The sequence below is a fragment of the Brachyhypopomus gauderio genome, chromosome 7 (assembly GCF_052324685.1).
Source record: "Brachyhypopomus gauderio isolate BG-103 chromosome 7, BGAUD_0.2, whole genome shotgun sequence".
NCBI lineage: Eukaryota > Metazoa > Chordata > Actinopteri > Gymnotiformes > Hypopomidae > Brachyhypopomus > Brachyhypopomus gauderio.
Genome location: NC_135217.1, coordinates 2,241,458 through 2,254,172, shown reverse-complemented (window position 1 = coordinate 2,254,172; position 12,715 = coordinate 2,241,458). Strand labels below are relative to the sequence as shown.

General features: G+C 44.3%; 1 long non-coding RNA gene across 1 annotated transcript in view; it reads right to left on the bottom strand.

Moving 5' to 3' along the window:
- LOC143518164 (uncharacterized) overlaps positions 1-6,778 on the bottom strand; it is a 34,462-nt gene extending 27,684 nt beyond the window's left edge. The window contains exons 1-2 of the long non-coding RNA XR_013132065.1: positions 6,606-6,778; positions 6,388-6,481 (exon numbers count right to left, since the gene is read on the bottom strand). This is a non-coding gene — a long non-coding RNA (uncharacterized LOC143518164). The remainder of the gene's footprint in view (positions 1-6,387; positions 6,482-6,605) is intronic.
- Positions 6,779-12,715: the final 5,937 nt, after the last annotated feature.

Here is a 12,715-nt window from a genome sequence, read left to right as displayed (position 1 = left end):
GTAACAATTATTGAAGTATTAGATTCTGTGATTGGCCCTTGTGCTTTGTATTAGCCAATTAAAAGTTCTCGTTGTAGAAGCATATTCAGTGTAGCTAAATTTTTCAAGTTGTTGATTTTCTACTGGGTGTGTAAATGAAACAAAAACATTTTTCCCAAGCAATCCTAATCTGAATCTTTTAATTGGCACGTGCTGCTACAGTCTATACTACACAATAAACTGAGAATGATATAAGATAACTAGTGCTGTTAGTTCACATTATTGTTTATTTTAGAATCCCATTTAATATAAATCTTTTCAACTTTGAGAACATTGTAAAAATCCATAGTAACCATCTTTTTGTGTTTTTTATATTTTTTTAGTCAGTTCAGTTGTCATGATTGTTGAAGTTCAACTGTCAAAATAAAGAGATTGAAAGTATGTATTATGGCTGAGCTTTTATTATTGCTTTTATTGTTTTGGTTAATGTTTTTACATTGTTTTAAATGTTGTTTATTAATTTATGTAAGTACACCATTCTTTTATCTGCTGAAATAAAAGGTAACTGTAAAATGTTCATGTAAGCTGGAATTTAAAGACCAAAATAACCACAAAAATATTTATGTTTACAGAAATGTATTGTAATATTGGTAGTTTTAACAGAAACTTAAGATGTTAATACATCCCAAGCACCGTAAATTAATAGGAAAGAGTAGCATATTTATTGGACCATTGGATGTTAAATTAAACACAACTTTTGAAACTACTTTTATATAGGGTTAAAAATATATAATTTTACATTATTTTTGTGTATTTAAAAAACAATCCAATTATTTTAATGTTGAAATCTCATTGATAAACAGTACATTGTAAGAGTTTGTGCGTTGATCAACCAACATTTAACAGTTATCCACTGTAAGTTTATAGGATATGAACATATATTCACAGATTACCTCTGTACTTTGACAAGTTCATTTGTAGATTGTTTAAATAATACCATGACATGAAGTAACCTATTATTAGTAACCTGTTATTTTAACATTCCAGCTGTTTTCTTACAACGAAAATTTGTAATTTTACTCAAATTTGGCTGTGAAATTACAAAGAATAAATACAGGGAAAATCTGTAATTTTACAGTAATTCATTGTTGAATTATGTGTGGTATTTTACTGTAATTTTACGGTAACTGTTTGGCAACTTTTGCTGCCGGACATGTTACCGTTTTTTTACGACTTTTTTTTTTACAGTGTAGGCACTCCATAAGTCCAATTTTGTGAATATGCTCGCCCCTCGAAGATGCTCCTGTGACGCTGAGATGAATGGAAGAGGATAAACAAATTTAGAGGTGACAGCATTGAGAGAGCGATAGTCTATACAAGGACGTAGTCCCCCCCCCCTTTCTTTTCCACAAAGAAAAACCCCACGGCCACGGATGATGTGGACGGACGGATGAATCCCTTCTAAAGAGCCTTGTCTACATACTGCTCTATTGCTAGGTCCTCTGGACGGGACAAGGGGTAAGGCTTCGTCCGACATGGGAGAGGAGACCTGGGCAGTAGCTCAATCACACAGTCCCATGGTCTATGTTGCGGCAGGTGACTGGCGTTTTCCTGATATTGTACGGGATAAGCAGTTTCGAGAGGAGAGTCAGGGCTTTCTATGGACGTGGACCAGAGAGGTAAGTGTATACAATTTTCTAGACAGTGAGAACCCCACTTCGTGATTTCTCTAGTCTTCCAGGAAATAGTTGGGTTATGCAGAGACAACCAGGGAAACCCGAGAACGACCGGATCGCGAGGTGATGGCAGGAGAAAGAACTGGATTGTTTCGGTATGGAATATTCCTACTTGGAGTGTAACAGGCAGACATGTGAACAAGTCACTAAGTTGCAAGTAACAAGTAAGTCTCAAGTCAAGTCCCAAGTCAATACAATCAAGTCTCGAGTCAAGTCCCAAGTCAATACAAGCGAGTCTCGAGTCAAGTCCCAAGTCAATACAAGCGAGTCTCGAGTCAAGTCCCAAGTCAATACAATCAAGTCTCGAGTCAAGTCCCAAGTCAATACAAGCGAGTCTCGAGTCAAGTCCCAAGTCAATACAAGCGAGTCTCGAGTCAAGTCCCAAGTCTTAAACTTCAAGTCCTAGTCAAGTCACCAGATGTAATTTCAATATTTAACACAACTGATGCAGTTGATTAGTAGTATATTAAGTTAGTCAGACTAACTAACCTACCTCCCCCACCCCCCCTCCCCCCCACCACAGTTACTTTCGTCCATCTGTCTGTCTGTCCCTGTTTTCGAATTATTGTTGGTTCGGACAGCTGACAAGTCAAGTTGCTCATGTGGACCCCTGTAAAAGTAAATTTTCGACCCCTGAGTTATCACATCCCAGCTAGCTAGCTAACCGTTATAGCATTATGTTAAATATACATAGCAGAGACTTACTTTTGTTTGTGCAGCCTCAAGTTTGAAGTGGTTGCATCTCCATCTCTTATCCTGACTCCACATGTCTTGCATGTCGCAGTTCTTCTTTTATTCACAACAGCATAATCTTTATAATTGAACAGGATCATTTTTGGGAGCTTGTTGCTTGTCCTCTCCGCACAAATTCAACTCTGCTGTCCCCCCTCCCCCTCTCCCCCGATTGGTTATGGATCAACTGAGCAGAGCAGTTCACATTTTACAGCACAATTTAATACAAAATAATCTAGTTATGTGATTCTATATTACTTATTTATTATGTTAAAATTAAAATTTCAAGTCTTCAAGTCTTAAAGCTCAAGTCCAAGTCAGTAAAGGTAAGTATAAGTCAAGTCGCAAGTCTTCAGTGATGTTGTTAGGTCAAGTCACAAGTCATCAGTTTAGTGACTTGAATCGGACTCGAGTCCACACATCTGGTAACAGGTATGGTACACTGAATGATTAGCCCCTCTCCAATAGGCTCGCAATTCAGAGCATTAACCCACAGAGAAGGACAGACAGATGCCGTGGGGATGTGCAAACGGCATGCCAGATCAACATCAAGGATGTTTCCTGCAGCCCCAGAGTCTAAAAGTGCTGACAGGTGAGTGGACATGCCCCCCATAGTGACTTGTACTGGTAAATTAAGCTGATTATTATGGCCTAAACAAAACACTGGGTTGCTCACTCGTTTGTTTGTGGGATTTTCCTCTTGAGTGCGAGTTGAGCGAACAGGACAATGATCGCGGAAGTGGCCGCTCTCTCCGCAGTACAGACATAAGCCCTCTTGCAGACGCCGAGACCTCTCGTGCAGGGACAGGGGTGTTCTACCCAGGCGCATGGGTTCCACACCTTCTCGCGATGTGTCAAGCGGTGGTCAGTTTAGATGTCGGACGGCGGGTGAGCAACAGCTTGTCTACGTTCACAGCTGTTTGGATGAACTCTGTCAGCAATTTTCCTTTGCCGCGGCAGGCGAGCTCTACTGGAAGATCTTGTCTTAGTCCCCTACAGAACACAGTCTTTAAGGCGGGTTCGCTCCACCCGCTACAGGCAGCCAGGGTACGGAACTCCCGAGCGTAATTAGCTGCACTAAGTTGTCCTTGGTGAATTTCACATAAGGTGCCCACGTCTCTGCCTGCAGCTGGGTGATCAAACACAGATTTAAACAACTTGCAGAACTGTGTTTCGGATTCAAGTGATGGGTCTTTGCTGTTCCAAAGGGCTGTACTCCAGGCACCAGCCTCCCCCGTGAGGTGTGACAGGACAAAGTGGATTTTTTGCTTCTCTGTCTGGAACTGGGCTGGGTGACAGTCAAAGTACATGGAGCATTGCATTAGAAAGTTCTGACAACGCTCCGGAGAACCATCATACCGCTCCGCTTCTGCCACAGGAACACAAGGAAGAAAACCAGGAGGAGCGATGGCTACAGCAGCCTGGTGTTGAGTAGCCTGCTGCTGTATGGTTGGTCTATACAAGTTGCTGTATCGTCAATACCTGTTGCTGTATCGCCTGGTGCTGCGCCACCTGTCGCCGAGCGGTCTGTAGCTGCGCAGCCTGGACTTGCAATAGCCTCCGTGAGCTGTCGAACGTCATCTTGGAGCGAGGCAATGGTATTCCCTTGTTGAGCCAGGAGTGCAGGTACATCCACTGGATCCATTTCGAAAGGCGAAGTATTATGTAACGAACCAACTAGGCAGACAAGCATCCAAATGCGAAATATAACTGCTTTATTTGATACGTGAATACAGAGCACTCGAATGAGCGAATGACTCCGTAGAGCGTGTGTGGTGTATGGGTGCTGTAGTCGAAGTCAGGACGGTCCAGGGTCACGCCGGGTAGACAGAAGGCTGAAAGTACACTGGGACTAGGCTGGGAACGAGGTCTGGAACGAGAGCAGAGGTCGGTACACAGGAGCGTAATCACAGGGATAGAACGCTTGGTATGTGGCATGGCAACAATACTTCGCAACCCGGAAGTGAGAAGGGGAAGCTTAAGTAATCGTGGAATTGGTTAGGTAACGAGCAGCAGTTGTACGGACTATTCCGGGAGGTCATGTCAGTGGGGAACCGTCAGGGCCCTCTATGCCTTCTCAGAGGGCCTAAAATATTTCTTAAAACATATAATTTATCCAATTTTATTTTATCTACAGTTTGACAATCGACATCTAAACAATTACAAAAACATAAGCAAATAAATTATTCACCCGTGTCTATTCAATCTGTGTTGGAAGGTGAGGGGTTAAGTTAAGTGGAAGCCTGTGAGCCTGTGTCCCCCCCATCAGGACTGTGATGCCAGCTGTTCATTTACAGAGGGCCTGGCAGTTATAATTCAGTGCAATACTGAATTATAATACATATCTTACAACATTACAATACATATCTTCCCTCTTAGTGGGCGGGCTTAACTGTTTGATAATTTCTGCCTGCTGTGGCGACGCTAGCTGGCATTAGCGTACCACCACTAGCTAGTTTCGATTCATTCCTTTGATGCCCTCGTGCGTGTTGTTTACATATTCCGCTCATATCTGTGGAACCTTATTTTGCTTAAGTAGTTATCCAGTACATATGTTATTGTTTATTACCAGTGTTGCGAATAACGCCGTTAAAAATAACGGCGTTAGGTAACGGCATCATTTTGTCAGTAACAGGATAATATAATTAGTTACTTTTCCTGTCGTTACAACGCCGTTTACGTTACTGGTCATTAAAAGCGGTGCGTTACTATATATTGATATACTAATGCGAGCGGACCGCTGCCCAGGCTAGTGAGGAGTAACAGATCCCGATAGGACACAAGTTCTCGGTCTAACGCCTGTTTAACTTAACAAGTCAGTAAGCGATTGGCTAAGGCCGCGTTATGGTAGCCAATCAGAGCCAGTGTTTTTACACGCGCGCCGAAGCATGCGAGTGATACGACTCAAACGGAGAAGAGGCCGAAATGGCGTCAGGTGCAAGCCGAAGAAAATTTAGCATTTTCAAGGCGATATAAACATTATTTTAGAAAATACTTGAAGTTCCTGAATGTCTACCAGACTGGGTATTTGATTTATTTAATTAAGAATTGAAGTTTTATTGTTAAGTTACTTCTGTTGTGAACAAACCAGGGGTGGGTTTCCCGAAACGTTCGTAGCGCTAAGTAGATGTAAATGCACTTTATATAGTGTAAATGTTTACTTTTGCTTTTTTTTCCCCAAAGATTTGGGATTTTAAAGGATTTTATCCTGCACTGGTCTGTGGATGTGCAATAAATATCAAAAGTTAAACAACTTTCTGATCTACTAATTTCAACTGACTGTGAAAACTGCTTTAAAAAAACTTAATTAATTGGCATATAACCTTTTTTAACTGTAACGCAAATAGTTACTTTCCCTGGTAACGAGTTACTTTTATTATAGAGTAATTCAGTTACTAACTCAGTTACTTTTTTGAACAAGTAGTGAGTAACTATAACTAATTACTTTTTTAAAGTAATGTTCCCAACACTGTTTATTACGTATCTAAAGCTGTACTGTCATCTCTATTTTTAATTATTTTTTTATTGCAGTTAATTAGGAAAGAAAACAAATTTTTTTTTCCGGGGGGGGTGGGAGCGGGCCCAGGTATAATGGTCACGGTCACGTGCTGTTCCTAGCAGTAGGATAGTGAAACATCTCCCAATGGAGAAACAGATGACACGAAATACTGTGGTGACGATACAACATAGGCAAAACAATGCCAACATGAGAAGTACAGTTGGACATCACATGATGCCAATTCAGAGACAGAGAAACTGGCTGCGTACTCATAGCAAGGCTACAAACAACTCGGCAACAATAGTAAGGGAACAGACAGCTGCAGCTCATCACCGCTGATTGCAGGAGCTGACTCGTGGGCTCCCCCCAGTGGCCGCAGGTGGAGCGACCCTGGAGCCAGCCATAACAGTTCTACTGCGTGTGTCCTCTTAGCAGACATACCTTCAGCTGTCCCTCCTTTATTCTTTCGTTTTTTGTCATTTCTCTTCACTTTAATTTTTGTCTGTTCTTGAAATGATGGACCTGCCACTGGTTTCTGAAACAAGCAATAATTTGATATTCCCATAATACTGTACATTATTATACAAAATATACAGCATTTCTGTATATAATTAACTAAAGAGGGAATATGTATTATTTAATATATATTTCTGTCATACCCTTTTAATGTATTCCACAACTCTCCTCACAGCTTCATTGTTCCTTGTGCACTTCAACAGACCCTGATCATGAGAGATCAGACAGTCCACTGTGGTCATGTTCTTCCTGGTTACAGATCTGCTGCTGTCTGGTACAGTGCAGTTTGGGTCAAATGTGTGATGGAGCACCACTAGAACAGCAGGCTTGGAGACTGTGGACAGAGAGCAAGACTTGATCTTGTGAGCAGGACTTTATCCTGTCAAACATGATGGAGCAGTGTGTGTCCAATATCTTATGTGTTCACAGTGAAAAGTGTCACCTTCATTGGCTTCCAGTGCAGTATCGCATCCAGTACAAACTGCTAGTGTTGGTTTTTAAATCCCTGCATGACCTTGCTCCTTCCTACTTAAGTAGGTTACTCCAGCCATACTCCCCGATACGTACGCTTAGATCCTCAAGCCAACACTTGCTTGTGGTTCCGCCCTATAAGTTAAATTCCACTGGGAAAAGAGCGTTCTGTGTCGCGGGTCCGATGCTGTGGAATGGGCTCCCTGATGAAATGCGGGCTTGTTCATCTTTAGATATTTTTAAAGCTGGTCTTAAAACTCATCTTTTTAAAGTGGCTTATGGGTGAGATTTAAAAATTGTAGTGTTATTCTATTTTTATGCATACTTATTTGTATTTATATTGTATCTTATTTTTCCTGTGTGTACAGTGTCCTTGGGTGTCCAGAAAGGCGCTTTACAAATAAAATGTTATTATTATATTATTATAAAAGGATCAGAGTTACCTGCTTCAGTAATGAGCTTCAGTGCTGCTTCAATCTCAGTTCCAGCCCGAGACACAATGGGGCAGAACAGTAGAATAAAATCATACTTCTCCACTGTAGACACATTCTGCAGGTCTGGTGTTTCTTTGTGGAGTATTTGCAGAAAGCGTTCATGAGCACCAAGTGTTTGTCCACTTATGATACAGACGTATTTGACCCTCTGGTGGTGATGGGGGCTCTGTGTCACTCTGGAGCCTAAAACCAAATAGGAGAAAATGCTGCAGGCTTCACTTCATAACTGTGGATGTAACATGTAGGAACAGAACATAATGGACATAAACCTACATACTGTATATAAACTTTATACATTTCATAGAGGACCAGTGATGTGTACTGAACAGTAAAAAACAAAAAAATATGAAAAGATGAAAAAGCACAGGGAACATGATCTCTGTCATGGCAGAAAAAGGGACGGACTACTTACAGCTCTGGAAATATTAAGGGACCACTGGAAAATTATTCCTTTTTTTTCTCTCCCTGTCACATTAGCCACAATGGACCTGTACTCTGGAACTCCTTACCAGAGCATCCCTGTACACCTTCAAGAAAAGCCTCAAATCCTCCATGTTTAGATCTGCATTTCCTTAGGGGATTTCCATTATTTTATCATTTTATCTTATTAAATGATTTTATTTAATTATGATTAGATTACATTTCAGCTACAGAACACTGAGCTACACAAATTTATACAGCAGCTCTTTGTGAACCCTGATGGCTATGAGCTATGTCTAGAGACGATTTCAAAGCCTAACAATTTAAGGACTCTCCACCTGGTCCTTTCTAGGTGAACTACCGATCGTTTAGCACTTTTGACTCTCTGACATGCTGATTTTTTCCCCTCTAAATTACATATTCGTTTGAATAATTACATATTCATTTTAATAATTACTTTAATTTAGCATTTACATTTTCAACCTATTTAATTTTAATTTTATAAATTGTCTACAAATTGTCTGTAAAGCACTTTGATTTGCATGTATGATAGGTGCTATATAAATAATGATAATTTCTTTATTATTTTAATGCTAATGTTTTCATTACTACTTCACTTGCTGGAGCATCACAATCTTCTTCCTCCAGTGTGTCAGTCACTTCCATCTGTGTACGTTTCCTCTCACCTGTCATGTATCTTTCCATTGTTTCACCTGATACTTTTCTTGCATTTTTATTAATCTGTTTTTTGTCTTCTACTTTCTGGTCGGAGCTAGCATGGTGCTGCATGTTTCTGGCATTTCTGGAACCTCCTTCTGCTGACTCTGTCGTAGCTCCTTCATCCTTCATGCTTACACCAACCTTTGATGTCCCTAAAAGAAAGAAACATATAAACAGACTGCTGCTTTTGGACAATTGATTTTTACAATCCGTGAATCTGGCATTAGCATGATACATATAAACTACACACAAACATGGGGTAAAAGGTGCAGGTACGTGACCATGAATTAGGCCTTTCTTTCTAGTGTAGAAGACGGGCAGATGAACCTATCATAGTGGAGGATATTCATGATGAACGAGGTGGGTGTAGTTTGTTTGATCGTGTTGGTTCGGGTCAGTGATGCCAACTTAGCGACTTTGTCGCTATATTTATTTATATATTGAGCCCGCCCCACAACACTCAGTGCAGTCTCACACTCAGAGCAGACCCTCACCACTCCACGTCCACACTGCAAATGAATTGCGCATGCCCAAAGCTGCCGCTGACACCCCACCCCATATTTACAGAGCGGGATGTAGGCTAAATATAAATGCTTAAAGGCCCATTCACACCCTACGGTAATTACGGATACGGACCCTTTCGTCCGGTTCCGGAGGTCGTTTCATCCGTCAGTGGGTCCGTTGCCAGAGCGCTTACGAATCCGTAGTAACGGAGCAATATAAACCGCAAATCAGGGGGCAGTAGAGAGTCAGAAGCATCGGACGTACACCAATTCGGGAAAATCAATGAAGAAGAGTACTGGACTTTAAAAAATGACGCTCGAGTTAGAAGAGAAACTTTGCGAGTTGGTTAGAGGCTACATTCTGCTACGGTGCCAGGTCATCGCGATAAACAGCGATGCAAAAACAGCTGGCAGGAGATTGCTGGTGCGCTGGTGCCGGAAATTTGACTATACTGCCCTCTAGAGGATGTATTTTAAAAAATCATAACGTTGGAAACGGAAAGAGGTATAGTGGCCCCCTACGGAGGCTACATTTGGTACGGACGGACGAAATTCGTCCGTGTCCGGAGGTATAAAGCAGGCTTTAGTCTTCAGTGAGACACGAAAAGAAATCACCGCATTTAACTCACACAGTCTCAGTCATTCTTCACCTCATTCACCACGTAGCTGGTCACTCGACTCATCCAGTGTGTGTGTCTCTGTGAAAGCTTAACATCTAGCTAACTTGCTCATCATGTCTCACTCTAAACTCTATTCTCAAAAATACAGGAAAGAGTGGGAATCAAATCCTGAATTTAAAGGCTGGTTGAAGCCGTGTATTGGAGATGATACATGGGCATACTGCCTGTATTGTAAGGTTGATTTCTATGCCAACTAGTTCCTGCTAACTGCTACTTGTAACGTCCGGGTGTAGGAGGCAGGCACCAAGACGGTCACGGTGAACATAGAACGTTTATTGTGATGACACGAGTGTAAGCTCCGTACGTAGTGAGAGCAGCACATGCACACTCATACAGACACGTAGCTTTAGACAAAGACGAGCACATGACACTGCGAGAACGCACATTAAATAGGTGAATTACACAGACCCACGTGACCTCGAGACAAGGCACAGGTGATACTAACGAACACGCTCACAAACAACCCACACCCACAGAAGTACAAACATGGACATAACGACACGCAGACAACGTAACAGCACGCCCACAGGGAAGGGTCCGGAGCCGTTCCGTGACAGAACCCTCCACCAGGGGCTCGCTACTCCCAGCTGGAGTAGCTGGAAAAGCCCCGAACCAACACCGACGAGCCGGTCCGGAGTCGCCGGGATCAGTAGCCTCCGAGAGCAGTCACCCCTGACGGCGGGAACAGCCGCAAACAGCCCTAGAACACCCTCCCTGGGAAGACAGGGGAGAAAACATTAAACACGGGCACGAGGACAAACATGCACACCGAAACAGTAAACACAAAGGGCACAAACGGGAACAGTGGGTTCGGGAGACACAAGGGGACAGACAAAAACACAGGAACACAGACATTCATCCCCGGAGCCAGGCCTCCCGCCTTGGGCACAGCCTGTAGAGGCGAGAAAGCTCCGGAGGCTGGAGACGCTGCAGGAGGCGGTTCTCCTCCTGCCTGTTCCGCCCGCTCCCCGCCAGGTGCCGCACGGCTGGCGGACGCGCTGGGTGCAGAGCGACTTGTCGACCGCTTGGGGGACGCACACCTGGCGGACGCGCGGGGTGCAGCGCAACTTGCAGCCCGCTTGGAGGCAGCGCGACTGGCGGGTCTCGCGGCAACCTTTCTCCCGGGTCCGTGGCTCCCTCCTCCGGGAGAGCCGTAGGGGCTTGCCGCCCTATAGGCCTGCCGGCGCTCCCTCTCCGAGAACCCCCCATAGGAAGCCGCTCCTTTGCCAGGCCAGCCCCTTCTGGAACCGGTATCAGGGGTGGTGTCCATCGCCGGCTCCTCTTCCTCGGCCACGCTCCAGTCCATGGACCGAGCGGGGGTCTCGCATCGGGAGTGTTCCATGGGCTCCTCCTCGCAGGAGTCCCCACTCTCCGACGCGGGCGGACTGTCCGGTCCGCTCCCTCCCCCTTTACATACGGTCGGAAGCGAACACACTGACGGAGGGCTTTCCCCTTCACTCTCCTCGCCGTAGTCAGATGGTAGGGGACTGACGTCTTCCCCTCCGTAGCAAACAGTGCTTTTTGAGCACACCGACGGGGAATATTCCTCTTCCTCGGAGTCTACCCTCCTCGCCTCACACTCAGACGGTGGGGGACTGACGTCATCCCCCCCGTAGTAAACAGTACTTCTTGAGCACACTGAGGGGGAACACTCCTCTTCTTCCGAGCCTTCCCCTCCGGACTCATTCTCCGGCAGCGCAAACACCACCTCTCCGGTGGCGAGCATGACTTCTCTCTCCTCGGTGCTCTCGGGCACCCGTACGGGAGGAGACGCGCGCTGGAGCTTGTCCCTCCCCTCCCTAGAAACACAGTCTCCCACCGCCCTGGGTGGCAGATCTAGGGACGCGGCGAGGACCTGGTCCTTCTACATACGCACCGCGGATTGGCGGAGGTGTTCGGCCATTTCCGCGTCCTCCGTCTCTGGAGCCGCGCGGAGCATGAACGCGCATACGGGGTTCTGCATCATCTCCTGCTCGGAGATGGAGGCTTCGTGGCGCCGGACTGGGGAAGAGCCATGGTGGCGTCTGCTCTTTCTCCTCCCTTTGGGTGCCCGGGTGGCGTATCCTGGCATCCTTAAGGCTCGTCTTTCTGTAATGTCCAGGTGTAGGAGGCAGGCACCAAGACGGTCACGGTGAACATAGAACGTTTATTGTGATGACACGAGTGTAAGCTCCGTACGTAGTGAGAGCAGCACATGCACACTCATACAGAGACGTAGCTTTAGACAAAGACAAGCACACGACACTGCGCGAACGCACATTAAATAGGCGAATTACAGACCCACGTGACCTCGAGACAAGGCACAGGTGATACTAACGAACACGCTCACAAACAACCCACACCCACGGAAGTACAAACATGGACATAACGACACGCAGACAATGTAACAGCACGCCCACAGGGAAGGGTCCGGAGCCGTTCCGTGACACTACTCTTATACAAACATTTAATAACACAGCAAAAAAACTATTTATGTAATTTACATAACATTTATTTATACAAAGCAATAAAGTCATGTAGTTCTTTTGACTGCCTATTTCAAAGGCAACAGATGTTGTTCATTTGTAGTTCTAACATATTTTTTACTCACTTTTTTCTCTCCCAACGTTATTCATTTACAGCTTAAAAAAAACATCATGCAAATTATGTAATGACATCATTTAGCGACTTCTAGCAACATTTAGGACAAAAATAGCTACTTTGCTTACTGAGGAGTTGGCAACACTGGTTCGGGTGTTCAAGGAATGTTTTGTAGATGTGACCACTCACCACAGCAACACTCACAGCCCTTTATTTCTGCAATGAAAAATGAAAGACCCTGTTATCTCCATATTATTCTTACATGTTAAGTTCCCTATTCAAATGCCACTAGTCCCTTAAAAACAGTCAGTCTGTAACGCTGCTCGCGGAGCGAGAGGACGGACACAAGTGCTGAGATGAGTGAGATTAAATAACAGGAATACCA